The sequence below is a fragment of the Amphibalanus amphitrite genome, unplaced genomic scaffold (genome assembly GCF_019059575.1).
Source record: "Amphibalanus amphitrite isolate SeventyFive unplaced genomic scaffold, NRLGWU_Aamphi_draft 001926F_arrow, whole genome shotgun sequence".
NCBI lineage: Eukaryota > Metazoa > Arthropoda > Thecostraca > Balanomorpha > Balanidae > Amphibalanus > Amphibalanus amphitrite.
In genome coordinates, this window is record NW_024883419.1 from 48,044 (window position 1) to 74,861 (window position 26,818).

The window sequence follows — 26,818 nt, forward strand, 5'->3', positions numbered from 1 at the left end:
TAACATTTAAAAAAGCAGAGCTTTCGGTAATAAATACCTTGATCTAGGTAGGTATTTATTACCGAAAGCTCTGTTTTTTAACTGTGTATTTGAATAAATGGCCTCTGATCTTAGATCACCGATATCAAAATTCCGATATGTTTGTCCCAATCCATAGTTTTGTGGCACTAATTGACGTAGAAACACTTGGAAACTTGGTTTCTAATTTTGTGCATGGTGGGATCCACTCAGATCATAGTTGCATATTCTTGATTCCTATCATCAGATCCTATGAGATCATAGATCTAGGACAGACTTTTCATACCGGATCCGGTCGCCTGATAGATCCTAATCTGCAGTTTGTTTCGAGATCCACTGAGGTCTGAGATCATAGATCCATCACTGGAATCTATGCACATGTCTGCCGAAGAGCGAGGGCTGACTGACCGAGTGAAAAACTGGATTCTGAATTCGAACGAAGCTACCCTTTGGGAGTTTTCGTTCGGTCTTCTTATCTAATTTGCTTTTCGACATGAACTGGCGCGGCCAAATACGCTCTTCCCTCCCGCTGCCCCGCCCCCCCCCCCGGCCGCCGCCCCCCCCCCCCGGCCGCCGGCCGCCCCCCCCCCGCCGGCCGCCCCCCCCCGCCGGCCGCCCGACGCGTATCCACCAGCTGTGGCGTATAGGTATAGCCGGCTGAGACCGGCCGGCCGAGTTTGGTTGTTCGTCGGGTGCCCGTGTTTTGGCTAATTGCTGATTATTAGCATAGGTTTGCAGCCAATTGTTTGGCCTAATTGTGTCTTATTCGTACACTGGCCGATGCTGAAAGGGAGTACTGCACATTGCAGGGCATTCTCTCCCAAAAAATCGTCCCAAATTATCCAGACTCCTCCGATTTGGGTACCTCATGCTTCGCTGAGATCGTGAAAGCAAGACCTTTTCTTCTAAAAATTGCTGTTTTGTTGTCAATTAACGGAAAGCGACAAATTTTGAACGATTTAGGAGGCTGCCGAAGGGGTGAATGCACCAGATACCCCCCTCCCTGTGAGATAATCAGATATTTTTGCAATCGATTTATCACACATTTCACTGTTTGACGGCGCGTATTCTGAAGCGGCCCGGTCGGCGGCGACCTATCAGGGGGCCGCCCGGTCACCGCTCCGCCAATCAGGTGGCCGCTTATTCTGACCAATCAGCGGCCGCCCCCGGTCGGCCCACAGCCGCCTGACCTCGAAATGGGCAACGGAGCGGAGACGTCACGTGCATTGTTTACGTTCATTGACCCGGCGGGTTATCAACGATGGAATTTTTCTGTTTTGATATTCCATGACTGACTGAAGAGTCGTGATAGAATCAAATACCAGCAACAAGCTAACCTTCATAAGCGTGCCTGCAATTTATAGGTAAGTTTAAAGTTATGCCTATGAGTGAAATTTTCCGCTAATGATGATTCGACTGGTGCATTCATGTGTAGTTTTGGTATCATGATGTTGCGAAGTGCCTACCGTGATAGCAGATTTTCGTCTTGCGCTTGCATAGGTGTCCGATTTTTTTGTGGCGGTTTCAACTTGCTTTACACGAAGACAATTAACAAATATGACGTTTTTCTGCCGAGTTAATGCATTCAGTGTCGTGACATGAATCTTCAAAGTTTATTGGACGGCGATTGGTGCGACTATCAAAAACAGAACCCCCTGCCCCCCCCCCCCCCCGCCCCCCTCCCAATAGCAATAGGCGGTCGATGGGTCGATGCTGTCTTACCGAAAAGCGGTCGGAAGAAACTCGAATGACGACAGCCGACCAAATTGTCATTTAACGTTGCTACAGTCAAATTAATATTCAATGCAATGTTCTGCTATTGATCAATTGCTGTGATGATTGATAGGTATTTAACAAAAATGATACCTAAAAGCCATGCTCATTGTTCAAAGAAGCGCGTATCATGACATTGCATCTCGTATCCACCTATCCCGCTGCCCCCCTCCCCCCGTCCCCCCCGGGGGTGATTCTGTGCTGACGGCGGTGGCTGCGGGCCGCGCGTCCCTTCGCCCGAGGCTGGCCGGCTCTTATGTTGGCGGTTGTATTCTGGGGCGGACTCTGATACTCCGACCGGCGGTCTGTTCCGATTTGGTTCCGATCGCGTCCACCCTGTCGCCGCAGTCAGTGTAAGTAGACGGTGACCGTCCGCCGGGCCCGTCACATTATTTGACGGGTCTTTTTGTTTGTTTATTAGGGCTTTAGAGCACGTTGACTGCGGTGATCATTTTGCGCTCGTAATGTTGGGTCTAATGGTGCTGACACGGACACGTTAGCCCGTGACCGCCGGGGGGGGGGGCGGATCCGACCCCCCTCTATTTTTCTGGAATAACTAACGAACCGCTTACGCTATCAACTTGAAACTTCGTACACCTTCTCGCTTATTAATTTTACATCATTTGTCATTTTATATAAATTTTGCAAAAAAAAATGTGATAGGTTGAACTATTTTATTGATTGAACTATATGGATTTTTTCGTCAAAATGATAAGTCTTTGAAAATCGCCAAAGATCAAGTTTTAAAGCAAAGTTCAAAATTAAGGACATGAATAAACGTAGCTCAATGAGTTCTTTAAAATGGCCATCTCGCATTTCTCATAAAATGCGTTTTCACCCCTAAAAATTCAAAACAGTTTTTGGATGACTGTTACTAGATTCCAAAATTTTCAAAATTAAAAAAAAACGGAATATATGTTATAGAGACCTATTTGAACATTCCATGTTCCAAATTTCCACTTTCTATCTTGATTTTTACCCCCAAATTGTAAAAAATAGCTCCAACATGTAGGGTAAGGTGCCTAATTAGCGACCCTTTCCGATTTGCGACCTACCTCCCTACAGAAAAACTGGCAGGAGAAAACGGGGTAAAAACATCGTCAAATGGTCAGCCATACTTTGGTTATCAAATTAAATTATTTTCCGGTCGCCGATGTTTCTTGTGGGACGTTTCAGGTGAGTTTAAATAAAAATGACGAGTTTCTTATCCAAAACGTGTGTATTTGGGCCCTCTCTGACAAAAAGCGATGCACATTAGGATGATGCACCTTCTTTATTCTTAATCGACATTCCTTTTCTAATTGATTGCCGTTTTCCCATAGTGAATCGCTCAACTGTGCACAGCATGGCGGTTAAAAATGTGTCGCAACTCATATTTCCTATTTGCGCCTGACATGGTCGCAAATAGCTCAAGAAGGGAAAGAAAGGGGAAAAGAGAGAAATGAAAATGAGGTGTTGGTGAAGCTTGCAATGTGTGGCAGGAGATGCCAAATGTCGTCACCGACTGCAGGGGTGCCGAATTCAGCGCGGACCTCGAATATCATACAAGATAGCCGGCAAATTTTGGGTTTCCGCCTTCTTTTCGCCTTCGGTGCATCACGTGATCAGTTTTTACTTACGTACCTAAATGTGTTGGATAAACGTTCCTGTTCGAGTGATTGAGTGCTTTGCGTATAGGCTACCTTTTTTTAGATCATATTTCATCTTTTCAGGCGTCGCATTTTTTGCCATTTTTAATATTGGGAAACCCATAGACTTATTAGCGACCCTCCCCGGTCGCTAATCGGGAAGAGTTCCCTATTAGCGTTTTTTGCAATGTTTTGCCAAAATGCTCACTACAAATAAGTTAGTGAATATTGGGGCAGAAAATGACTATATTTTAATAAAAAAATGAACGATCTCTCCGAAAATCAAGCCAGTAACACAGTGGCACCTACAAGGGTGAGCAATGACGGTTCAAATTAAGTGGGTCGCTAATTAGGCACCTTACCCTATAGGGCATGGTGACGTCATGAGCATTTTCGTGTTTTTTTAGGCACTTCTGAACATCGCATGTGAAAATAAATGGCAGCATTAGATTCCTGGGACAAAGGTCGTCTAGGAAAGTGCCTTTTAAAGGAAATAGTTCACTTTTTAACATGGGTTTTGAACTGGAATAGCAGTTCCGTAGCTTGGGCTGAGACGAGCATAAATCAGGAGCTTTTACAGCCCAACGATCACCCTAGGCAAAGATATTCTATTTCTCGTCCCGAAAAAGGTGTATTGCGTTGAGGATGTGTGCCTTGCATATATTCGCATCCAGTATGAAAAGAGCATGGGTCCCGAAAATTCTTCAGAAACTAGTGAAATTATCTACGAGAACTCAAGAGAAATTCTCGTACTGATCAATAAGGACATTCAGCAGCAGCAGATCGCCCAAATGCCGGTGGCCGCGATAATTTCTCTAGTTTCTGAAGAATTTTCGGAACCCATGCTCTTTTCATACTGGATCGACTGTGCCTTACAGAAACTGAAAAGTTCTTCTTATATCAAAATATAGAAAATAATCTTTTGTTATAAATAGGTTTTATTTTCTTTGCTGATCATTTTGAACATAAAAAATCATAAATCCATTGCAAAAAAAATAATTTCGTGAAAGTGAACTATTTCCTTTAATGTCAAAAATAGAAAAGAAAAATTGACTTTTTTTCTTGGCCCTGACATGTGTACTTATCAACCATTCAATACACACATATGACCAGGACAGTGACCTTGGGTCACGTATAACCATGACCAGACCAGACGTGCAATGTGCATGGATCCGAGTGATGGATCTATGATCTCATTGGATCTCTAAGCAAACTGCAGGTTCGAATCTATGATCCCACCGGATCCGGCGTGAAAAAATATCCTGGATCAATGAGCTCACAGGATCTGACGATAAACCAAGAACGTGGATCTATGATCTGAGTGGATCCCACCAGGGCTGCGGAGTCGGAGTCGGAGTCGGTCGGAGTCGGCAGTTGTGACCGGAGTCGGAGTCGGAGTCGGAGCTGGTTTTTGAAAGCCGGAGTCGGAGTCGGAGTCGGAGTCGCCGAAAATCCATCGACTCCGCAGCCCTGGATCCCACCATGCACAACATTTGAAACCAGGTTTCTAAGTGTTTCTATGTTTTCTAAGTGCCGTAAAATTATGGATTATGACATGCTATCACATAAAATCAAAAAATAAGACCGTTTGTGAGTTACAATGAGTGATTTTTGGGATATCTGTGTTGACAAAGAATAAATGAGGATTTATGATCTCACTGGATCTCAAGCAAAAATAATAGAATCGGATCTATAATCCCTACGGATCTCTCGATAAACCAAAGAGCTGGATCTATGATCCTGACTGATCCGAGATCAGGATCCGTGGGATCAGATCCCAGATCCATTTTCTCGGATCCGTGCACATGTCTCACCATGACCATCAGATTCGGCGTGAAAAATAACCCATAAAACATGTGTCGCATGCCCACGTAGCAGAAAATGAGCTACCGTGACTTTTCGTGACCTGACCTGACCTTGACCCGTGCTTAGTATGACCAGTATACGCACATGGTACCTTCACTAAGTCGTTGAGGTCAATTTTGGTGAGCTTTGAGCAGGAGCTATCGATTTTTTCGATCATGTTTGACCGAAAGTTGACCTCAAATCTTAAAATCTTAAGAGTGCTTTCGAAAGGTCTCGTAGAGACATTTCGAACGCCGCCGCGCGGGGCTCTATACTTTCTATTACGGTCGGATTCGACCCCCCCCCCCCCCCGGCTGTCGTGGGTACGGAAATAGCCCAGGCGGTGCCGGGTTAAGGCCCTATTCTGGACACGGGCTGACCAGGGACGTAACCGATGGGGAGGGGGTTCACGATTACGATTGGCGAACCCCCATTTTTTAAGACCGGGGGTAAATCCCTCATATGTGAAAAGCACTTTTACCAATTACGGCTACCAATAAAACCAAGATTGCACGAACATGTTTTTGTCCGAAACTGCTGGGCGATCGTCAACAGGGGCGGATAATTGTCATCCCAGACGGTGCTTTTCTAGCACCTGGCGAATGGAAGCGACGAATTCTTGCATAGAAAAGCACATATAGGTACAGTCCACAGCAGAAGTATCAAGTAATGTGGGGTTTCAGTCATGGGTATGTTCTGCTTCTGAAGCTTAGGAACGATTAACCAGACTACAATGAAACTTTGAATGTAGCTTATATGTATCGTCACCCTTGCAGCTGCAACTTTAGCTATTGACATCTTCTTTTCGATCACTCCGCATTAAACAATCGCCAGTCAAAGCCAACCGTTGAGATTGGTAAAACCCTACATTACTTTAGCGGTGGGCTGTACGTTTTCCCAGCAGCATCACTCTCCTCGCGACTTACGCAAGGCAGTTTGTGTCTCAGACGTAATTGAAACAACCCTGGAGCACTATTATATGGTGACTTGTATATTTCAGGGGGTGCTCGAGCACCCCCAAAACACCTAATTCTCCACCCCCGATCGTCAAAATTCAAACGGCGTCTCAGCCTTGGAACATCTGTCGAGTTAAAGCTAATTTCAATCACCTGGGGGTCACGGATGACGTCACAGGTCAGATCAAAGCAAAAATTATCGGCATTTTTGTTTGTTTACGATTTAGGCTCTGACCGCCGGCTAACAGGTCTGATCACGCTCATTTTTGGTTTCCGCACTCCTTGCCCTATGCCTTAGATACCCTAAGGTTACCTACCAAACTTGTACTTTGACTTTTCAGGTTAGCCAGGTCATCTTAGGTCACGTAAATTATATATCATGTATCTGTCCGATGTTCTACATTCAGTCATAGCTTTCGAAAACAGTATCGTTTAAGTTATTTGAGGTCATTTTCAGCTGTATTTATCTGAGTTCAGGTCACTTTCAGGTCAAATAAGATCAGCTTTTTAAAATAATGTTTTTTTTTTAACAAAAAAAGATGTCTATCAGATGCAGTTTGAGCTCAGGAAAACGATGGTGTTATTTTTATTACTGCACGATGTCAAAAACGTACGGGAAATTGAATTTGAAAAATCTAAAATTGCGAAATCTATCTTACTATTTGAGGAGGGCGTAGTTTCTGTCTATTACGAAGGTCGCGACATGGTGCTACGTAGCGCGGGTTACAGATCACACCGTTGCACCTACCACGCTGAAATTTGCGCAAGTTATAGAACAAGGATGGACAACGTGCCTTTGAGCGGTCTCGGCTCGATCGGATCGATAGCCAGCGCGTGGCGCGTGCCCAAAAAGTGCAAATTCGCGTCATAGACTTTACATGTATAAATCGGCTGGCAAAAACGGGCGAAAATGGCTAAATTTGCCCGACACGGGTCCGTTCCCCGTGCAATATCTCGGTAGCCGTGCGCCCGATCGGCACGGGGAAAACAGCATCGTGTAGAGAATCGAACGGGCTATCGAATGGTGTGCGGTGCAGGGGTTGGCACGCGCCACGTGCACCGGGGAGGACACTTTCTTTTGAAAAATGGACGTTTTGGACGGATTTTGGAATTTATATTAATTTCAGGTGATCGTCAGACGGAATGAGTTGAAACAGCGCCTATTAGCAATAAAAATGTACCGTCTCTCATGGAAAAATTGTGAAAAGCTAATTGATCAAAAACAATGTGGAAAAAATCGCTGAATTAAATGGTATTTGTCCAAAATGTGCCACTAAATAATTACACGGATTTTGTTGCTTAACCTGATACGTTTGACAATTGAAAATACTATCATTAGAAAGAGCATTCAATTCTCTCCAAGATCCAATCATCATGTTTGCATGACAAGCAACAATATTCTTTAAAATATTAATGTTTCAAGCCTCTGCAAAACCATTTTTAGCGAAAATTATCTACGGCTTTCATTTGTCATAGAACTACGCACCTAAATTATAAAACACACTTGACAGTTTCTGAAGTAGAAAGCATGCTTATCAGACACGGGCACCTCGACGCGATGGATATTATTTCCAAGCCAAAGCGTTTAGCCGTCAAAAAAGCAATCGACCGAAATGGATAGCTAACCCAACCGACACAAGAACAAACAAACACCCACCGATCGAAAAATACCCCTTTTCGCGTTGCGGAGCACGCGGGTCACCCTAGTTTGGACTATACCTAATGCGTATAACTCAGTCATTTTTGAAGATATTGGGCTAAATCTTTCTAGAATAGTGTATCGGTGGGAGTATTATCATCCCTTTTTTCAAGTCAACGTTTTTGAACATTTTTTTTTGTAATTGTAGATATAGTTAGGTATAAATGTTTTCCGAGATTTTCATAAATTGTAAAATCCGAGATAGCAGTTTGATAGCCACGTATATTTGCAGCCCATTCAAGCAAAGAAATTGGATTTAGCTAATAACCTGAGCTTTTGGGAGCGATTAACGTAATTCAATGTTGTGCAACAAAATCGATCGACATCATGACGCCACTCTGACGTCATTTTCGGTCGACCTATTGTAGCTACCTACTAATTAGCTCTAAATTAGCTACTAAAAAATAATTACAGTAGAATGTTTTAATTTGAACACAAGGTGTCAAATTGATGCCGCTGAAGGTACTGAGAGTTTCGTGTTGATACGTCCAGCGATTTGGAAGATATTGCAGGAAAACGAGATGGGGCTCTGAAGAGCCCCCCCATTTATGCGCGGGTTAAGACAATGCCAGTGATTTTTGCAAGATCAGTTGGGGAAACTACGAGGCGCCGAACTTAACTTTGATCAGCCAATCAGCGGCTAGAGTGGGCGGGGTGATGACCATATATGGTACGTAATAAAATCAGAAAACTTCATCTTTTCCATACATCCTAGCATTCAAATGAAAAAAAAATAAGGCATAAGAATGTTTTTAACCACACAAGGCCTACACTCACCCAGTGCACGATCACCTGACGGTTCTAAATCGCTGAGTTGCAATGCAAGGTCGATCAGGGATTGGCAGACATGGCAGATTGAAACAAACACGCCAAAAAATGTAAGCAGCACCATGGTTTTGAAATGTCATTATTTTTATAATTTTTATGTTTTTTCAAATTATGGTTACATTATGATTTTGAAATTAAATACCTTCATTTAATGTAATGATGTTAAATCTTTTAACAATTCCTTTCATAATATCGATCCATTTATGGAATGGCCAGCTGATTGTGACGCCCGGAACCTGCAGAAATGCCGTTTTCCATTTTCGCTTGAATTCGCCGAATTTTATCAACTAGCGTTATACCCTCCCGGCAGGGGCGGATCCAGCCGATCCGTTTGGGGAGGGCAAAAGTTTCCGACCTATCCGACGACCCCTATCCACCCCCGCACTGGGAGGAATGTAAGATAAATTTTGGATGGGGATGCAAAGTTTTCTCAAGGGGCCCCACTAAAGGTTTTGGGCCCCTTTACTTTTTCAAGCTGTCAATCATCGATTTATAAAAACCAAAAGTTAAGGAAACAATCCATACAGGAAGTTATCCAAAATGTTTGCATATTTCAGTGAACCTCACAAAATCACAGTATATACCTAAATAAGTGAAATGCGACATGAAAATGTTTTTTTTTTACTGGGTGATTTTTCTTATGCTAACCACCACCCGCAAGCCTCAAACCACTTTTCTGGATCCGCAGTGGACCTTTGAGAGCCCTACGGGTCCGCTCTTACTTAAGACCGTTAAAAAACCTTTGGAAACTGAATGACTCAATGGAGGCTCCTCCAGAGACCTTCACGACTTCTCAGATTGAATGAGCCCCCGACCAGGGTCGGTTCCTCAGAAGGTGCTGAAGGGTTTCAGAAAGCAGCGTAGGCTCGAGAGTCTTTAAAGTTCTTCATAGGGTTCTTCATAGGCCAGCGTGGGCCCTTGGAGCCTTCGTTACAGGACTCTCAGAGGTCAGCATGACCCCTGCAGTCTGCCTGCATTGAGGCCCGATCAGAGGCCGTCGTGGGGCCCTCAGACGCCAGCGTGGGCATTTGAAGCTTGCGTTGGGTCCTAGAGGTCGTCGTGAGGGCCCATAGATGATAGAGGTCGTCGTGAGGGCCCTCGTGAGGCCCCCGTCGTGAGGCCGTCGTGGGCCGTCTAAAGCCCGATGGGCACTCAGACCTGAGATAGGCCTAGGACCGTGTCACGAGGGCCCTCAGAGACCGCCGTGGGGGCTCTCAGAGGCAGCGTAACCCCTGGAGTCTCCTTGGGGTCCTCAGATGCCGCCATGGGCCACCAAACGCGGTTCGGGACACTCCTAGCCGGTGAGGGCCCCAAAGACCAGCATAGGGCGCTCCTGACCAACAACTGGACGTCTGATGATCGGTGATCCCACATGATCGTTCGTTTCCCAATCACTGGTCTTTAGGAGAAAATGTATTTGGTGGTGTGACAGGCCTCTTATACGGCTTTTGGGGGGTGCAAAAAGCTATGTTTGCACTCCAATGTTTTTCCATGGGTCTGGAGCTGAAACCCCTGCACCCTTTATCCGGATTTCCGCTGCCCTTGAGCACCGAGATGACCAAGCGACTTTACAACGCCACACTATCTACATGCAATCAGTTCAGGGAGTTCGATCTATTAACAGCATTCTGGCATAAATCATCAGCAGCGAACGTCCAGCTCCTTCCTTCGGAATGGCCGTCACCGAAAGTCCTGCTTTTCGTCCAGATAGCCCTCGACGCCGTATTCAATTTTATCATCTCTACATGCTTTGGGAGGGGCAAAAGAACAGTCTTGCCCACATGATTTAGCTTTGGAGAGGGCAAATGCCCATTTTGCCCTCCCCTGGATCCGCCACTGCCTCCCGGTTCGACCCGGCGTTGGGTCGGGCGCCGTGTGCGCGCGCCAGTGTTGTGCTGAATCTGGTGTGGCGTGCAGCGCGGACGTGCGTTCACCGTGCAAATACAGTGTGGATAATGAACCGACCACCTTTATGATGCTGGCCGCAGAAACCGCACGCGAGGCACGTCTACGTATAAGTCAATGGAGAAAAATGAAAATTGCTATTCTGGCGCCGGGAACGATCTCTAACTATCTCAAGCACAGAGAATCGTGATTTGATGCACTCCTTGCAAGGTCATCAAGGTCATATTAGTTTTTCGTCAATAACTCCCGATCAAATTGAGCTAGCTAGTCGGGAAAGTCACCAAGGGACTCAGGAAGACCTGCCGAATCGAATGATATGCGACATGACCTCTTTCGACCAACTTCGTGACCTTGGGGCGCTGACCTGACCGTGACCTGAGGTCAACACCCAAAGTTGACCTGACCCAAACAAAAAGTATAGGTATCATTCGACGCGCCTGAGCGAGGCGAACACGATGCTGCCAAAATCGCGGCTCTGCGGCTGTTTTTGCTAAGTTATTCACCAAAAACTGAACCGTACCTTGGGGCACTTGACCTGACCTCAGAGGTCACCGGTTGACCTAGGAGCCTAAAATCGGGTACCAAGTTTTAGCCCAATCGGGCTAACAAGAGGCACAAAACTAGCCGCGATTCGTCAAATAGCCTCAGGGCAAATTTCGTATACGGCGCATGACTTTATACCTATTACCAAGAAGGATTTATTTCTTTTTAAACAACAATTTCCCCAAAAATATTTTTACGCCACTTATTGTCGATACTATGATACATCCTCTGCTAAATTTTCGTCAGCATCCGAGGTACAGAACATGGTCAAATTCAAAAATACTCAGTTTGACCTAGTCAGGTCAAAGGTCGTTGAAAGGTCATCGACAAATACAAAATTATTTATAAAACCTGGATCAATTGCCTCTCTAATGGGGTTTATCGCAGCTTCCCCGCACTCTTAATTACAGAGCAATGGGCATTTTAAACCTGCAATGTCGGCAAAAATCGTTGACCTTTCATGACCTATAACTTTGACCCTAGAGGTCACCCAGGCATAGGCGTAGGAACAGGGGGGGCCGGGGGGGCCATGGCCCCCCCACTTTCGGAGGTGGGGGGGCCAGCAATGTTAACTGGCCCCCCCACTTTTTGCTGACTTAAGTGTCTGTCTGTACCTAGGTACCAGTGCTACCACCCGGTAACTTGACAACAATTCAGCTTGCCCTTTAATGAAGATTCCCTTTTGTTTCTACAGCATTATTGACCGCAATTTCCTTCACTCAATGAAGGAAACCATATCAGAGACAAGACTGTGGGTCCTAGTGACAGCATTTTGTTGAATACGAGGCACGGGGCAGCGAGCACTGAAAAGGTATAAGACAATACTAGCACGGTGCAGGAGAATGCGTATACAAGCGACCAACGCTTGACCGGATCTGCTTGGGGTCGGCATAGTTCGTCAAAGGCGTACTAGCTGGGGGCCAGGGTGACCATGCCCCCGCCTCGGCTCAAACAGGCTGGGGGCCAGCAATGTCTGTATCTGCCCCTTCCCTTCCACTTTCAGTGCAGTGGCGCTGGCGGTCGCAGAGGGGGGATCAGGGCCATGCCCTTCCCCCTCCAAAGGCTAATCAGGGGGCCATCATATCATTTCCCCCCCCCCCCAAACAACCAATGGGCCCCCATGGGCGTATGGGGCTCTGGCCCTTATTCGATTGTCACGAGGCTCAAGAATCCCACGCTAGCTATTAACAGCTCCCAAGCCAGTCTTTGAGGGTCCTACACTGATCTTGGAGGGCACTTCAGTGGCGGTCAAGCGCCGACATTGACCGCTGAGAACCCACATTGACCTCATTTGAGGGCCCCTAAACCGGCCTCAAGGGCCCAGTCGGCGTCTGAGGGCCTCACACCGGCCTCTGGTGGCCTCATTTCTGTCTCTGGGGTCCCAAGACTAACCCTCTAAGGTCCGCATCGGCCTCTGAGGGTCCATCTTGGCCTTAGAGGTCCAACGCCGGCCCATGCCGGTCTTTTAGGGCCCCACACTGACCTCTAAGGGCCCATGCTGGCCTGTAAGGACCCGTCATTAGCCTATGAGGGCATTGTACAGTGGGTCTATTTAAGATCTCCAGAGCCACCACGTGGCGCTACGGTCGGGGTAGGGCGAGTCCAAATCCCGAGGGAAGTGAGGTCACCGGTCATTGTGGGGGAAGGAGGGAGGGGGAGTGAGGCGGTATCACGGCGCATGGGGCGTGCGTAGCGCCGGGAGTGGTCCGCCCAGGGCCGCCCGCCACTGCGCCGAGGCTGAGGGGAGGGGATGATAGCTGCGGGTGCGTTCACTCCGGTATGGTGGTATCCTGTTCATGTGGAACCGGCAAGAACGCGACTGAAGGGAGTCATTATCTCAAACAAACGGGCAAGCCAGAGGCAGCGTCGGTTCCAGCCAAAATGTTGAACAATGATAATTGAAATCTAGGACGTATTCATAGCATGCAACTTTTCAGTCGATAGTTGCATGATGCTTTTCATGATGCATGATGAGGCTTTTCTAAACTGTTATTTGAGTTAGATATTTTTCATTTGGCACGTTCAGTTTAGGTGGGTTTTATCGGGTCGAAAAGAATCAGAATAGAAAAAAGAGTTGAAATGGCTCCAGACAAATGACAAAAAATATTTTCTAAAAAAAAATAAAACTTAGCTAAACGTTTATAACTTATAAGCGATAATTTTGACTTTTGGGGAGGATATTGGGGAAAGATATTGGGGAAAGATGTCATCGTGCTTAGGTGTGTTGCAGTAGAAGGAAAGATTTTGGTTGTGTCTAGATAAAACCAGACCCGGGAGTGGGGCTCGAACTCACGACATCGCGTTCAGCTCACAGGTTACCCAACCTAAACGCTACGAGCACCTATCGCCCTGCGCAGCTTGCTCAGTGTTTTGGCTAAAGTTCGGCCAAAGTGTCTGACGTCTGTCAATGTCACGAGGCGAAACCCCAAGGTAAATGTCCGTCCCGGTAGCTCGGTCGGTAGAGCGTTGGACTCCATGTGCCATGTGGTGAAGGCGCACGTCCCGGTTGCAAAAGTCCGGGTTCGAAACACGACGTGTGCTTGACGTTTTTTGAGCCTCCTGACGGGTACGGTTGTGGTTGGTGGCAGGCCGCTGCAAGGCAAAGTCGAGGGCCTGAGGGGACCGGCCGTGCGCGGCTATGTGCGCACGTTAAAATTTGGACTCTAAACCATAGACCATTTTGCCATAGACTAAACCTCAAAACCATAGTCTGCAATAGACCAGGAATTGCTTGATCGGAGGGTAGATGGCAGGGTCAACACTTAACAAGCTCAGCTTAGCGGGGACTCTGTCCTTGTGATTCCTTCCATCCAAAAGGTTCCGGCCAAATTTAGATTAAAAAAGGGGAGCCGAACCAGGTTGGGCCCGAGTTGAACCAGGCTGGACCGAGGTCATACATGCAATCATGGTCAGACAAAACAGAAGTTTATTTCGGGTCAAATATTTTTATTAACTGATCTTATTGTTTTTTTAGCTTACACGCATAATAACTTTTAGCTTTTTTAACTCGAGACTTCATGCACAGAAATGTAGCGTTCGTCCACTTTTCCTCATCGTCTCTTAGCGACTTGATTTCATGTGGCGGCGGAACGGGGGGGGGGGGGATCGGGGCACCGTGCCCCCGTTTGATTTTGGCATTTTAACATTAGCCCTATGGGCGTTGCATGGAAAGAATGGGACCAAAAGTCGGCAGTGTCCCCACTTCGTTAAAGCTGTTCCGCCGCCACTGCTTGATTTGACCCTAAAGGCGTCTTACCAGCAAAAAAAAAAAAAAATCACCTGCGTTATACCTAAATATTTGCCCAAGGACGCTCTACGCAAGAAACGCCAGCTGGCCAAAAAACTGGCGAACGAATACGATCTTTCTATAAGTGCTTGAATTATATTCAATGAAAATTTCAGGAGACATAAATAATCTTAATCCTTATAGCTAGGCGCTGGCGGAGCAGTCGCTAGCATTCCATTGCCAGCTGTATTATCAACGCCACATTTGCATTACTTTGGGTGCATCATAAGTAACAATAGGTGAACCCAGGGGGGTGCGCTCCGGGCTTTTAACATTACGAAAAGTGGAGACACCTTCGCTAGCGCTGTCAGCATCGTAAGCATTCTAAACAACAACTGCAGTAATCCCACCAATCAGCGTAGGACAATACTCGACGCTCATTGGCTGATAAGCCAGTGACGATTTTGGGGGCCAGAGCGTTAGAGGTAACCTATAGCAGCACGGGCCGCTAAGTTTAGGACTTGATTTTGATATTATTTAGGCCAGTCTGATAAAAACTCTGGTCGGTTATGAAAACTGCAATTCATTCTAGTAGTGGTCCGACAAGTCTTTTTGCTTTTTTCTAAAACAATTCGTTGAAAAATGAGTTATTAGATGCGTACTCATGCCAAATTTGCCCCGTTACCATGGCAACCTGAGTTTGTTTGGTCCCGAGAGTCGCGGTTACTAAATTCATTGTTGTCCCCAGTTTTTCGTCGGGAGCGTTCTACCTGGTTTACATAGCCTTGGGTGAACCGGACACAGCAAAACCATGCCTCATTATCCTTTCCTTCCAAGCTGCCAAGCTAACCGGCCGCCCGGCCCACCACCGCGATATGGAACAACGCTGGAGTGCGCCATTTGCCTACGGCAGTGCCCCACCGCGCCGGGGCTGTTTGACAGGTCACCCGCACCGTGACCTCGCCACCCGTCCCCCCCCCCTCCCCGCCCACCTCCCAATCGGGCCCAGCTCGGTAGTGACCTCTCCTTGAATTTGACATGGACTCGACTAAGGCTCAACGCCATCTAGTTACGTCTGGAGATCCTAATAAGATCCACTGTACGGGATTCTGAAGACCTGATGCCGGCCTCTGAGGCCCATCTTTGTTTTTGAAGGTCTTCTGCTGGTCTCTGGGGTCCAACACCGGCCCATGCTGGTATTTTAGGGTCCCACATTGACCTCTAAGGGCCCCGCACTGGATTCTGAAGATCCTATGCCGGTCTCTAAGGGTCCGCATCGGTCTCTGAGGGCCCACCTTGGCCTATGAGGGCCTTCCGCTGGTCTCTAGGTTCCAGGTCCCGCCCATGCCGGTCTGTTACGGCCCCACACTGACCTCTAAGGGCCCATGAGGCCTGTAAGGACCTGCATTAGCCTCTGAGGGCCTTGCACTGGATTCTGAAGACCCGATGCTGGCCTCTGAGGCCCATCTTGGTTTTTTAGGGCCTTCTGCTGGCCTCTGGGGTCCAACACCGGCCCATGCCGGCATTTTAGGGTCCCACACTGACCTCTGAGGGCCCATGCTGGCCTGTAAGGGCCCACATTAGCCTCTGATGGCCCAAGTCGGCATCTAAATGTCTCATCCTGCCCTTTGCAGGCCCTGTACTGGTCTCTGAGGGCCTCAACCCTCACCGGCCGATGGGGGGGGGGATGCCGCCCCTCCATAGTTTTTTTTTTCGCGATAGCTCCGAACACGCCGGTGATAGAGAGCTGAAGCTTTGCATACCTGACCTTTGAATCAAGCCGGATCTTTTGACACCAACCGCATTTTCGGGTCAGATCAGGTCACTGACCCATGAGGTCATAAGTGAACCTCTGCACGGTCTTCAGATGTCGCAACTTCGCAACGCCCTCACTGCCAGAGGAGATTTCACAGGGAAATGAACCTTGGAGGACCTAGTATCCATTAGGAGTCTCACAACTTGTACATCTCGGATTTTTCCTAAGGTCATTTTCGTGACCTCACTATTAGGTACAAGTCAATGGGGATAAACTGAAAACTTTTTCTGGCGCCGTAAACGATCTTCAACTATCTCAAGCACACTGAATCTTTCATGCACTCCTTGCAAGGTTCGATGCGTCACTTTTGCAATGTTGACCTTGCGCGACGTCATTTATGAAGTTATAAGGGTCATATAAGTTTGTCGTCAATAACTACCGATCAAATTGAGCTAGCGAGTCGGGGAAGCCATCAATGGACTCAGGAAGACCTGCCGAATCGAATGATATGCGACATGACCTCCTTCGACCAATTTCGTGACCTGGGGGCGCTGACCTGACCGTGACCCGTGGTCAACACCCTCAGTTTACCTCACCCAAACAAAAAGTACATCATTCGACGCGCCTGAGAGAGGCGAACACGATGCTAGCAAAATCGCGGCTCTGCGGCCGTTTTTTGCGAAGTTATTCAACAAAAACGGAACCGTGCCTTGAGGTACTTGACCTGACCTCAGAGGTCACCGGTTGACCAAGAACCTTAAAATCGGGTATCGATCTCTGCGTCTTGTAACGGCGCACACGCTCGTTTTTCCGCGACGCGCTAGCTCAACCTGGGGCGCAACGGCGAGGGGGGTCGTACCCGGTCCCGCCCCCGGCCCCTCGGCCGGCGCGTATGTAGAAAACCTATAGGTCCGGTCCGGCGAGGGTTAAACTGGCCTCTGATGGCCCAGACCGACCTCTAAAAGTCCCACACCGGCCTCTGATAGTCAATCAGCCCAGTTGCAGTGGTCGCTGATATAAAACCTCTTAAAAACGTTATAGGTCTGGCTGAGCCTAGCTGGGCCGTTCATGCTGATTTTTATAGGTATATTGAAAAGACTCGCTTTGCACGTTTCACGCTTGCTCGAGTCGTAATGAAAAGTTGCTGGATGCCTCTGGAATTTGCATGGGTGCCAAAGGCTGCGGAGGACAGGGGAACGCGTCCATCAGTTTGAGTTTATGGACGAGAGTCTCCCTGAAATTTTAACAAATTCTGTTTTTGTTTTTGTCTCGATTTTTTTTATCTCTGATCATGTTTGCGAAAACAAAGTGGCCGAAATCCGAGGAGAAATCGGATTTTGGGGGTAGGTTAGGTTTTGGACCTCTGGGACCTTGGCCCCCCCACTTTCGAAAACGTTCCTACGCCTATGCACCCAGGTCTAAAACTTGAAGGATGTATTTGTTTTCACAGGTGTTAAGAGCCTACCAAATTTCATCCAAATCGAAGGGGTCGGGTACATTCGTGATGGTTTTGACATTGAATGACCCATGGGCAATACGCTCGTTTTTTTTTTCTCGCGAAGCTCTAGCTTAAAGGTAGTGTGCCAGCTTTTCTGGACCGTATGGAGTTAATGGCCCAGGTAAGGAGAACCGGATTTTTAGAACTTATCCATACCTTCAAAACTCATGGAAACGTCTTAAATTCTTCAAATTTTGAGTACCCCAGTGCGAAATTCGCCCCGACGGGTTGTCGGTCGTACCCCAACCACATTTCACACCACTATGAACAATAAATGCACACACTGAAATCGCTATTACCGATATGCTCATCCAATCAAGTTTGGATAAACCCGTTCATCATCATCTCCTGCGGTTTCGAACACGCCTGTTAGGTGGTGCGGTAGACCGCGCCCAAAGCCAGGGTCCCGGTAACGTGAGGTAGCCGAGTCAGGGCAGCGTGCGCTGACCCAAGCCGGGGCCGCGCGTCCTCCCGGTGTCATGTGATAGTCCGGGGCTGCCCGCGGGGATGCGGTAGACCGCGCCCAAAGCTGCGGCCCCGGCTTGGGTCAGCGCACGCTGCCCCGACTCGGCTACCTCACGTTACCGGGGCCCTGGCTTTGGGCGCGGCTTCTTCTCATACTTTGTGGTGCGGTGGTGGTGCGTCGGGCCGCGCGCTCTGACTTCGGCCAAGAAAAATGCGTCAGCTGATCATTGTCATTTCTGCCACTTGCGTGTGGTGAAATGGGGTCATAACTTAAGAGACGGCTTTTTTATATCAATTATTTTACATAAAATCATATTTCAAACCATAAATAATGTTCGACAGCCAAATAAAAGAAACAATACCAATACAGGCTTACAGTTTTAGGCTCGACATTGTGTTGTCTACGATTAGACAGCTGATAACTCATTCCCGTACGTCGTAACTCTATAATGACCTTTGCTTATTGTCACATGTGCGCCGCATTCGCGATTGTTGCCGACGCCTATTTGCAGGTCAGCCCACTACAGTTGTTATACATATCGAAAAACCGATAAACTTTTAGGCGAAAAAGGCACTATTCCAGGCCCATTTTTGATTTTTTTTTTGCGATATTAGGTAAAAACAGAAGCTTCTTATCCTAGGAAAAATAAAATGGGAAATCTTTCAAAGGTGGCACACTACCTTTAACCCGCGCGGGGCTGGGGTCTCCAGCCGAACGCGCGGGGCTGGGGGGGGGGGGTAAATTTTACCCCCCCTGTTATCTCCCGAACTAACGGTCCGATTTGGAAAATTCAAACGCCAATCGAAAGCTCTCATCACGAACTACTAAAAACATGTACTTAATTTAAAGTTTGAGGTCAAGGTCAAGGTCAGGTCAAGGGTACAAATTGCAAGTTTCTACAGTATCGGCCTTGCACCGTAGTTGCCGAAGAATGGAGTCATGGACTGAGACTGATCGCCCAAAACGTGTTCTTAGGCTACCAAGACAATATTCGTTGCATACAATATCATTCAGAGGTCAAGGTCAAGGTCAGGTCAGGTCAGGTCAGGTCAGGTCACCAAAAAACAAAATATAGAAAAGGGCATGTGCGACACATGTTTTATGGGTCATTTTACCCATAGAATTCAATAGGCACACTCAATAAGTGATATGGACCACCTCTGGATGAATTTCAGGTCGAGGTCAGGTCAAGGTCAGGTCAAGTGAGGTCAAATTTTGAAGTTGGTTGTTAAGGCCTAAAAAGGTGTCTATCTGATGCAGTTTTTCACGGCAAATCGAATGGTGCTATTTTTGTTTCCGTACGAGGTCTAGAACTTCCAAAAAAGTCATTTTTCAAAAAATTTGTGTGTCGTGACGTCATAAAATTTTGAATAACTCCCACATTTTTGAACCGATTCTTCTAAAATTTGGTATGTAGGTGCACATAGACCACTTCTCTGACATATATTCCGGTTTTTTCGAAAGACTCAAAATTTTGGATTTTATAATGATTTTCCCAAAAAAATCAGTTTTTTGAAAAAAATTTAGGCCAAAATCCAAAATTTTCAAAAAACCGAGATAGCCATTTGATAGACAAAGTAAAATTACGTATAACCTTTTTTGGTACGTCTTGATTCCTTTAAAAATGAAGATGTTAGCGGCGTTTGAACTTTTGCCGTTTTTGAGGCGAAAATGACGAACATGACGTCACTAAAACGTCAATTTCTCAAAAATTTTCCGACGGATTTCGCTCAAATTTTCAGGGAACGTGTCAAATTGATGTAAGAAAAGGTACTGGAAGTTTGGCGGCGCTGCGCTCCGCCGTTTTTGAGATATCGCAAAAATTCGCGAGGGGGGGTAAAATTTACCCCCCCAGCCCCGCGCGGGTTAATCAGGGACCGAACAGCAGGGGTCTCACCGACACTTCCCGGCCCGCATGGGCGTAGGAACGGCTGGAACATTGCGGCTGCTATGTGGTTTTCCGGGGTGCTGATCACGAATATCGTGTTGGTTTTGATCAGAGATGATGTCTCTAACCCGGCAGGCGGTGGGCCTCCCGGCCACCTTCCGCGCGGTGGGGGGGGGGGCATTTTATTGCCCCCCCGTATCTCCGAAACTACTGGACGGATCCGGAAAATTCAAACGGCGTTCGATAGTCCTGTCAAATTTGTTGAAGGAAACCAAATTTCATTGACCTCGGGGTCACCGATGACGTCACAGGTCAGGTCAAAGATAAAATGTTTCACCGTTCACGAGGCTTCTAGTGAAAGCGCTATAACACCGAGTAAAACGCATTTTGTCGAAAATCAGCGTTAGGGCGTCAGCTGTCCAGTACATATGTTGCTATTAGAGGTCACTGGTCATGCCAGGTCAGGTCACAGGTCAGGTCACCAAAGGTCACCAAGGGTCACCACATGAACCCAACTTTACTAAGGTTGTGCGATGCATGTTTTATGGCCAGTTTTTCATTTCCAACTCAATGGCGTTGGTTATAAGACCATCAGGTACGGTTTAGGTCACTTTCTGGTGGAGGTCATGTCAAGGTCAGGTAAAAAAAGGTCAAATTTCAAAGTTGATATTTGTGCATAAAATGGGTATTGATTCGATGCAGCTCGTCACGGGGAGTCTAATGGTGGTATTTTTTTTTGCGCTACGAGGTCCAGAATTACTAAATTGAGTTTGAAAATTTGACGTCATCAATTTTGAACAGTTTTTCCCTATAACTTGGCCAAAAAAGAGGTGATCTCAAATTTGGTATGTAGATAGAAGGCGGTAGGGACTATTACATATATTCCGTTTTTTCGAAATTCAAAAACTTTTTGGATTTTTCGGCTATTATATTCAAAAAACCTATTTTTTGATTTTTGGGGGTCAAAATCCAAAAAATTCGGAAAACCGAAATAGCAGTTTTGTAGCCCTCTTGATTCCACACCTTTTATATCTGAAACATTTTTCTGTATCTCTAAAGCTGTAGGCCTGACAGCTCTTCCCGCGAAACCTTTTTTTTGGGTCGAAAATGGCAGAAATGACGTCACTCTGACGTCATTAGCGGCCAACCTATCATAGCCTATGGAAAATTTTTGGTCACCAAGTGCGCTAGCTACTCCCGGGAGGGTACTGAAAGTTTGGTGACGATCGGCGCAGTGGTTCTCGAGATATATCGAAAAAACTAAAGGGGAGCAAAAAATGCCCCCCCCCCACCGCCTGGAAGGTTAAGCATTTAGACCAGTTCGGGTCAGGTCAGGTCAGGTCAACCGGTAGGGGTTGTGACGGGTATTCGAAATACGTGTCAACCGCCTCTGACAGCTTCGTAACATGTTACGAAGGCACCAAAACTACTTCGTAAATGTTCAAATGGTTGCTAAACTCGAATTCAGCTCCAAAAACTAGCCTAGAAACATGTAAAACTCGAAAAAGTGAACCGAGGACACCCGAGGTCATCAAAGGTCAATGACCTGACCTGACCTTCAGGGGACCTTGAAAACCAACTTATGTATGTAAGCAACATCAAATCACATGTTTGAACGTTGAAAACCACGAAAAGCTTGCAAACGCGCGGCTAATGCGAGCCGACATACGCCGAATCGCGATTCCGGCCAAACATGGTCTCGGAAAAGAGGCCACAGGTCAAAGGTTATTTGGGTCAGGGTCATGAAATTTTCAGGGTAGATGTAGAATTGATCAATGCGAGGGTACTGAAAGTTTCGTCGCGATGGGCCGCTTTTTACGCGAGCTTTTAGCGAAAAACGAGGGGTTCCGTTCGACCCCCCCCCCCCCTATACGGGCGAGGGTTAAATCTGACTCACGACTGGTTATTGCCTGTTCATCATTTCCCACAGCCTCCACTCCCGACGGAAGAGTTATTCTGAGTTACACATCTAAAAACAAAAAGTACGGGATATAAGATAACTGAAATGCATAATCAAATGATATCATATCCTACTCAATATTGTATTTATTTCATTGCTGCAGTATAAAATTCGAATTTAATGCGATTTCTGCTGAGAAGAGAAAGATTCTGTGTTGTCAACGTTTCCTGACCTCTGAAAATGTCTTAGAATGAAGTGGATGAAAATATTTGGACACATATACGGTTACCAATTGCGTTTTTTTCCTCCACTTTAGTTCTTAGGTTACCAGATATGGCTTCATATCAGTAATAAACGTCTATCTTCCTTCTTGGCATGCCTACTCTGTGATCTTTTGTGCTAGATAATTCTACAATAAAATAACACCTTTTGCTAGTAAGTAGAGAAGGAATGAACATGCGTCACTTCTCTGTCGCCCCCTCCTCCGTCCATGCTCCCCCGGATTTCATGCCTGGCGCCGCCTCTGACTGCCACTGCCGCCCACCCCAGTCGCGGTGCCTGGCGCCGCCCGTGCGTCTGTCGTGCCCCCGGGCGGCGGCCGGTCGGCCGGAGCGAGGCTGACCGTCGCGCGCGCGACCTCTTCGCTACCAGCGCTCGGTGAGGGCGGGCGGCACTCGGTGTGGTGAAGAATTTTAGTTGAAATACCGCTGTTGTCTTTGAAAGGTAAGGAAGCCGAGATTTTTTATTGATTGAGAGGCAGTGTGGTGAACCATGTTGAGCTGTTTTGAAAATAATTTAGCATTTTGTGACCGGTACAAATTACGCAATAGCTGTACATTATGGACCAGTAGGTACCTAAAGGAATGATGTAATATTGCATGAAAGTCTTACGATGCAGTAATTCCAAGTTCATTTATTTGCTGATAAATAAATAGGAGACATTAATGAACAGGGTATCAGATTTGATAACTTAAAGGCATTTTTATATTCGTTATAATATTTTTTATGATATCTTCGTTATCATATTTTCGTGTCTCAAACTATGCGACTGCGCTTTGTTTTTGTTTTTAAATAATAATTTCAAGTATTGTTTGTGGCTAACGAGGTGACAAATATAGCCAAGAAACTGTCCGGAACAGCTGAGCGTACCCAATTTTCGTAACGGTATTGATATTTGTTTCCAGCTGATCCACACCTCGAATTAACGGACGCCGGTGAAAACAGGGCGCCGGAGGGCATATTGATTATTGCGTCACGTGACTATTAAAGAACTTCTCCCCCTCTGTATGCCTTCCACATGCTATATGTCACGCGGGTTGTGCGAGTGAATTTCAAGAGCCTTGATCAGATGGCCCCGGTCGCCCTGTTTTCGCCGCCTTCCGAAGTCACCACGCCCCAGTGGGTGACTCGCTGCCTCTCCGGTCGTTTCAGTGCCGGCCTGTCTGATCAGCCGTCAGGGGCGGCGCCGCCACCCCTCTGTCCCCGGGACGGCCCCATGTCACACCGACCTCTCATACTCGCAACGGTGAGTTCCTGGGGCGTGATATGATCAACTGCGTGTCTGTGTACCCTTGTTATGAATTCTGCTGTCTTAACCCGCGCCCCGCTGGGGGGGGGGGGCAGAATCTGCCCCCCTCCCGTTCTTCGCCAATAACTTCTAAACGTGTTACGCCAGCGACGTCAAACTTTCAGTACCTTATCATACATCAATTTAAGACGTTTGCTGTAAATGTGAGCGAAATCCGGCAGAAAATTTGAGCGAGATCCGGCGGATTTTTTTTTTGTGAGAAAATGACGTTTTAATGACGTCATGTCCCGTGTCCGCCATTTTCGCCTCAAAAACGGCAAAATTTCAAACGCCACTAACATCTTCATTTTTAAAGGAATCAAGACGTAACAAAAAGGTTATACGTGATTCTACTTTGTGTATCAAATGGCTATCTCGTTTTTTTTGAATTTTGGCCCAATTTTTTTTTCTTCAAAACTGATTTTTTTGGGAAAATAAATATAAAATCCAAAATATTGAGTGTATCGAAAAAAAATCGGAATATATGTCAGAGAAGTGGTCTATGTGCACCTACATACCAATTTTTAGAAGAATCGGTTCAAAAATGTGGGAGTTATTCAAAATTGTATGACGTCACGACACACAATTTTTTTTAAATAAAGTTCTAGCCCTTGTACGGAAACAAAATAGCACCATTCGATTCGCCGTGAAAAACTGCGTCAGATAAGCACCTTTTTAGGCCTTAAACAACTTCAAAATTTGACCTCACTTGACCTGACCTTGACCTAACCTCGACCTGAAATTCATCCAGATGTGGTCCATATCACTTATTGAGTGTGCCAATTGAATTATATGACTAAAATGACCCATAAAACATGTCTCGCACATGCCTTTTTCTATATTTCGTTTTTGGTGACCTGACCTGACCTTGACCTTTGCATGATATTGTATGCAACGAATATTGGCTTGGTAGCCTAAGAACACGTCTTGGGCAATCAGTCTCAGTCCATTCTTCGGCAACTACGGTGCAAGGCCGCTACTGTAGAAACTTGCATTTGTACCCTTGACCTGACCTTGACCTGACCTCTGACCTAGCTAAGCAAAAAAGTTTGTGCTCTTAAGATCCGCCTTGTTGAGAGCTTTCGATTGCCGTTTTCCCCGTCTTTCTACGACCATCGGTTCGGAAGTTAGGGGGGTAGAATCTGCCCCCCCCCTCCAGCAGGGTGCGTATGGCTGAATAGTCCAGCGGGGCGCGGGTTAACAACCGTTACTTAACCCGCGCCCTGCTTGAAGGGGGTGCTTGAACACTCCTCCCCCTGTGGTGTTTCTCGAATATCTCAAAAACGGCGGTTCCACCTCATAAAAAGTTTCAACGTCTGCCATAGCTACACCGAGTGACCGATCGCTTTGAAACTTTCAGAGATTGCTAAGAGCAATAGTATTTACAAAATGTATATCTCAGAATTTTGATATAGATGGCCAGCCCAAACATGATCCCAAGAAATAGGTCACAGGTCAAAGGTCACTCGGGTCAGCGTCACAAAATTTTCAGGGTAGGTGTAAAATCAACTCGAGGGTACTGGAAGTTTCGTCGCGATCGGCCACTTTTTACGCGAATTATTCGCGAAAAACCGAGGGGGTCCGTTCGACCCCTCCCCCTATACGGGCGAGGTTTAAGCTGTCACAACCTAACAATTCTTTATTTTCGCCGTCATATTTCTCCAACTCTGCATGTAAAAGGCTGCCAATTGTCGACCAAAGCTCTGTGTTATACCAGCCGCTGGAGGCTTTGCGGCGCATCATAACTTCAGGCGTCGTACGCTAGCGACATCTATGAGCGGGATTGTAACCATACGGCGCAGCATATTTTCAGGCGCTGTATGCTAGCGACATCTATGGACAGGATTGTATTGATGTGGCACAACGTGTTTTCATGTCCAAGTGAGTGACTCGATGCCTCTTCTGTCGTTTCAGCATTGCGTTGTTGATCAGCCGTCTGGGGCGGTGCCGCCACCCCTCTGTGTTCGCTGGACGACCACCGCGGGAGAGCGAGCCCCCGGTCCGGTGTCGGACCGACCTGTCAACAAACAGACTCGGAACGGTGAGCGCCTGGGGCCGTGATATAATCCACTTTGTGGCGGCGTAACCGCGACAGGAATTTAAATATGTATTCATAATCTGTACATAATCTGGCTTAGGCTGTGGTACTTGTCAGTATGGCGGCGATTATTTTGTGCGAATTAGTTTTTGGTACATTCCTTTGTTTTGAATTAAAATGAACAAACTAATAGTGAATGGGACGCAGCGACAAGGGACGCCGGTGAAAACAGGGCGCCGGAGGGCATATTAGTCACGTGACATTTGGAACTTCTCCCCCTCCGTGGGCCTTCTAGATGCCAAACATCACGTGTAATTTTCACGAACCTTGATCAAATCGCCCCAGGCGCCCTGTTTTCACCGTCGTCCGCGACAAGGGGTGTGGCACTACTTTGTAAATCATATTGCAGTCCATATTTGCGATCGCTCTATCAAACAATCGTCGACATAATCATTATAGTATTTTCTTCATGTTTTGTTTCTTTTTCTTGCGGTGGGACGGCTATTTTACTTCAATTTATAACATCGTGTCATTTCTTCCACAGCTCTGTGCGGCAGTACGTGCGCCGCCGTTGGTACCGAGACTAGAAACGTCCATCTGCCGGTCAAAACTGGACTGCGGCCGACGGGAACTCCAGCTCTCTCCCAGGTATGACATACACCTATACTTATGAGTGAACTGAATTCACACGAAGAACACTAGATATGGGCGCCGTAAGACCACGGCAGTTGGTGCGCCCTAAAACCACAATTAACTTACACTTTAGATCTGGGCGCCATATGGCCATTGCAGTCGGTGCACCCAGCAGCCCCAGTAAGCTAGATAAACACACTTTTGATTGTCACTAGGCTCTAGCTCTTTGTGTGTGGCAGGATTTGCAGAATTTGGTATGCTGATTCCAGTATTGTTTTTATTTCATGCGCGCCTGGGAGCTCGCGGGTTGGTGAACCAGCCTGATTGGGAATCTCCGGTGGCCTCACACCTGGACGAAAGATAAGTGTTTTTTTCTGTCCGAGCTCTAGTTCGGACTAGTTCTAGTTCTACTTCTACTACTCGGACTAGTTAGAACGCTAGTTTATAACAAACTAGTTCTATGGTATGAAACCAATGCAAATGTAACATGAACTTGCGTTAATTTCGACCTGACTCTGGCATATCAGCTCACATCCACCAATACTTTGAAATTTTTATTGTTTTTTTGTTCTCATTTCATTTCCTATTCTTCTTTTCCATTTTCTTCTGTGTTCACTAATTCCTCTGTACTGTTGTTTCAGGCTTGCCTCC

The 26,818-nt window shown here is 46.7% G+C and overlaps 1 long non-coding RNA gene across 1 annotated transcript; it reads left to right on the forward strand.

Moving 5' to 3' along the window:
• The first annotated feature begins 1,185 nt into the window (after nt 1-1,185).
• LOC122375806 lies at nt 1,186-26,532 on the forward strand. Its single transcript, XR_006255461.1, has 6 exons — nt 1,186-1,382; nt 22,479-22,652; nt 23,361-23,454; nt 25,411-25,537; nt 26,079-26,182; nt 26,467-26,532. It is a non-coding gene; the product is annotated as an uncharacterized LOC122375806 (long non-coding RNA).
• The last annotated feature ends 286 nt before the right edge of the window (nt 26,533-26,818 follow it).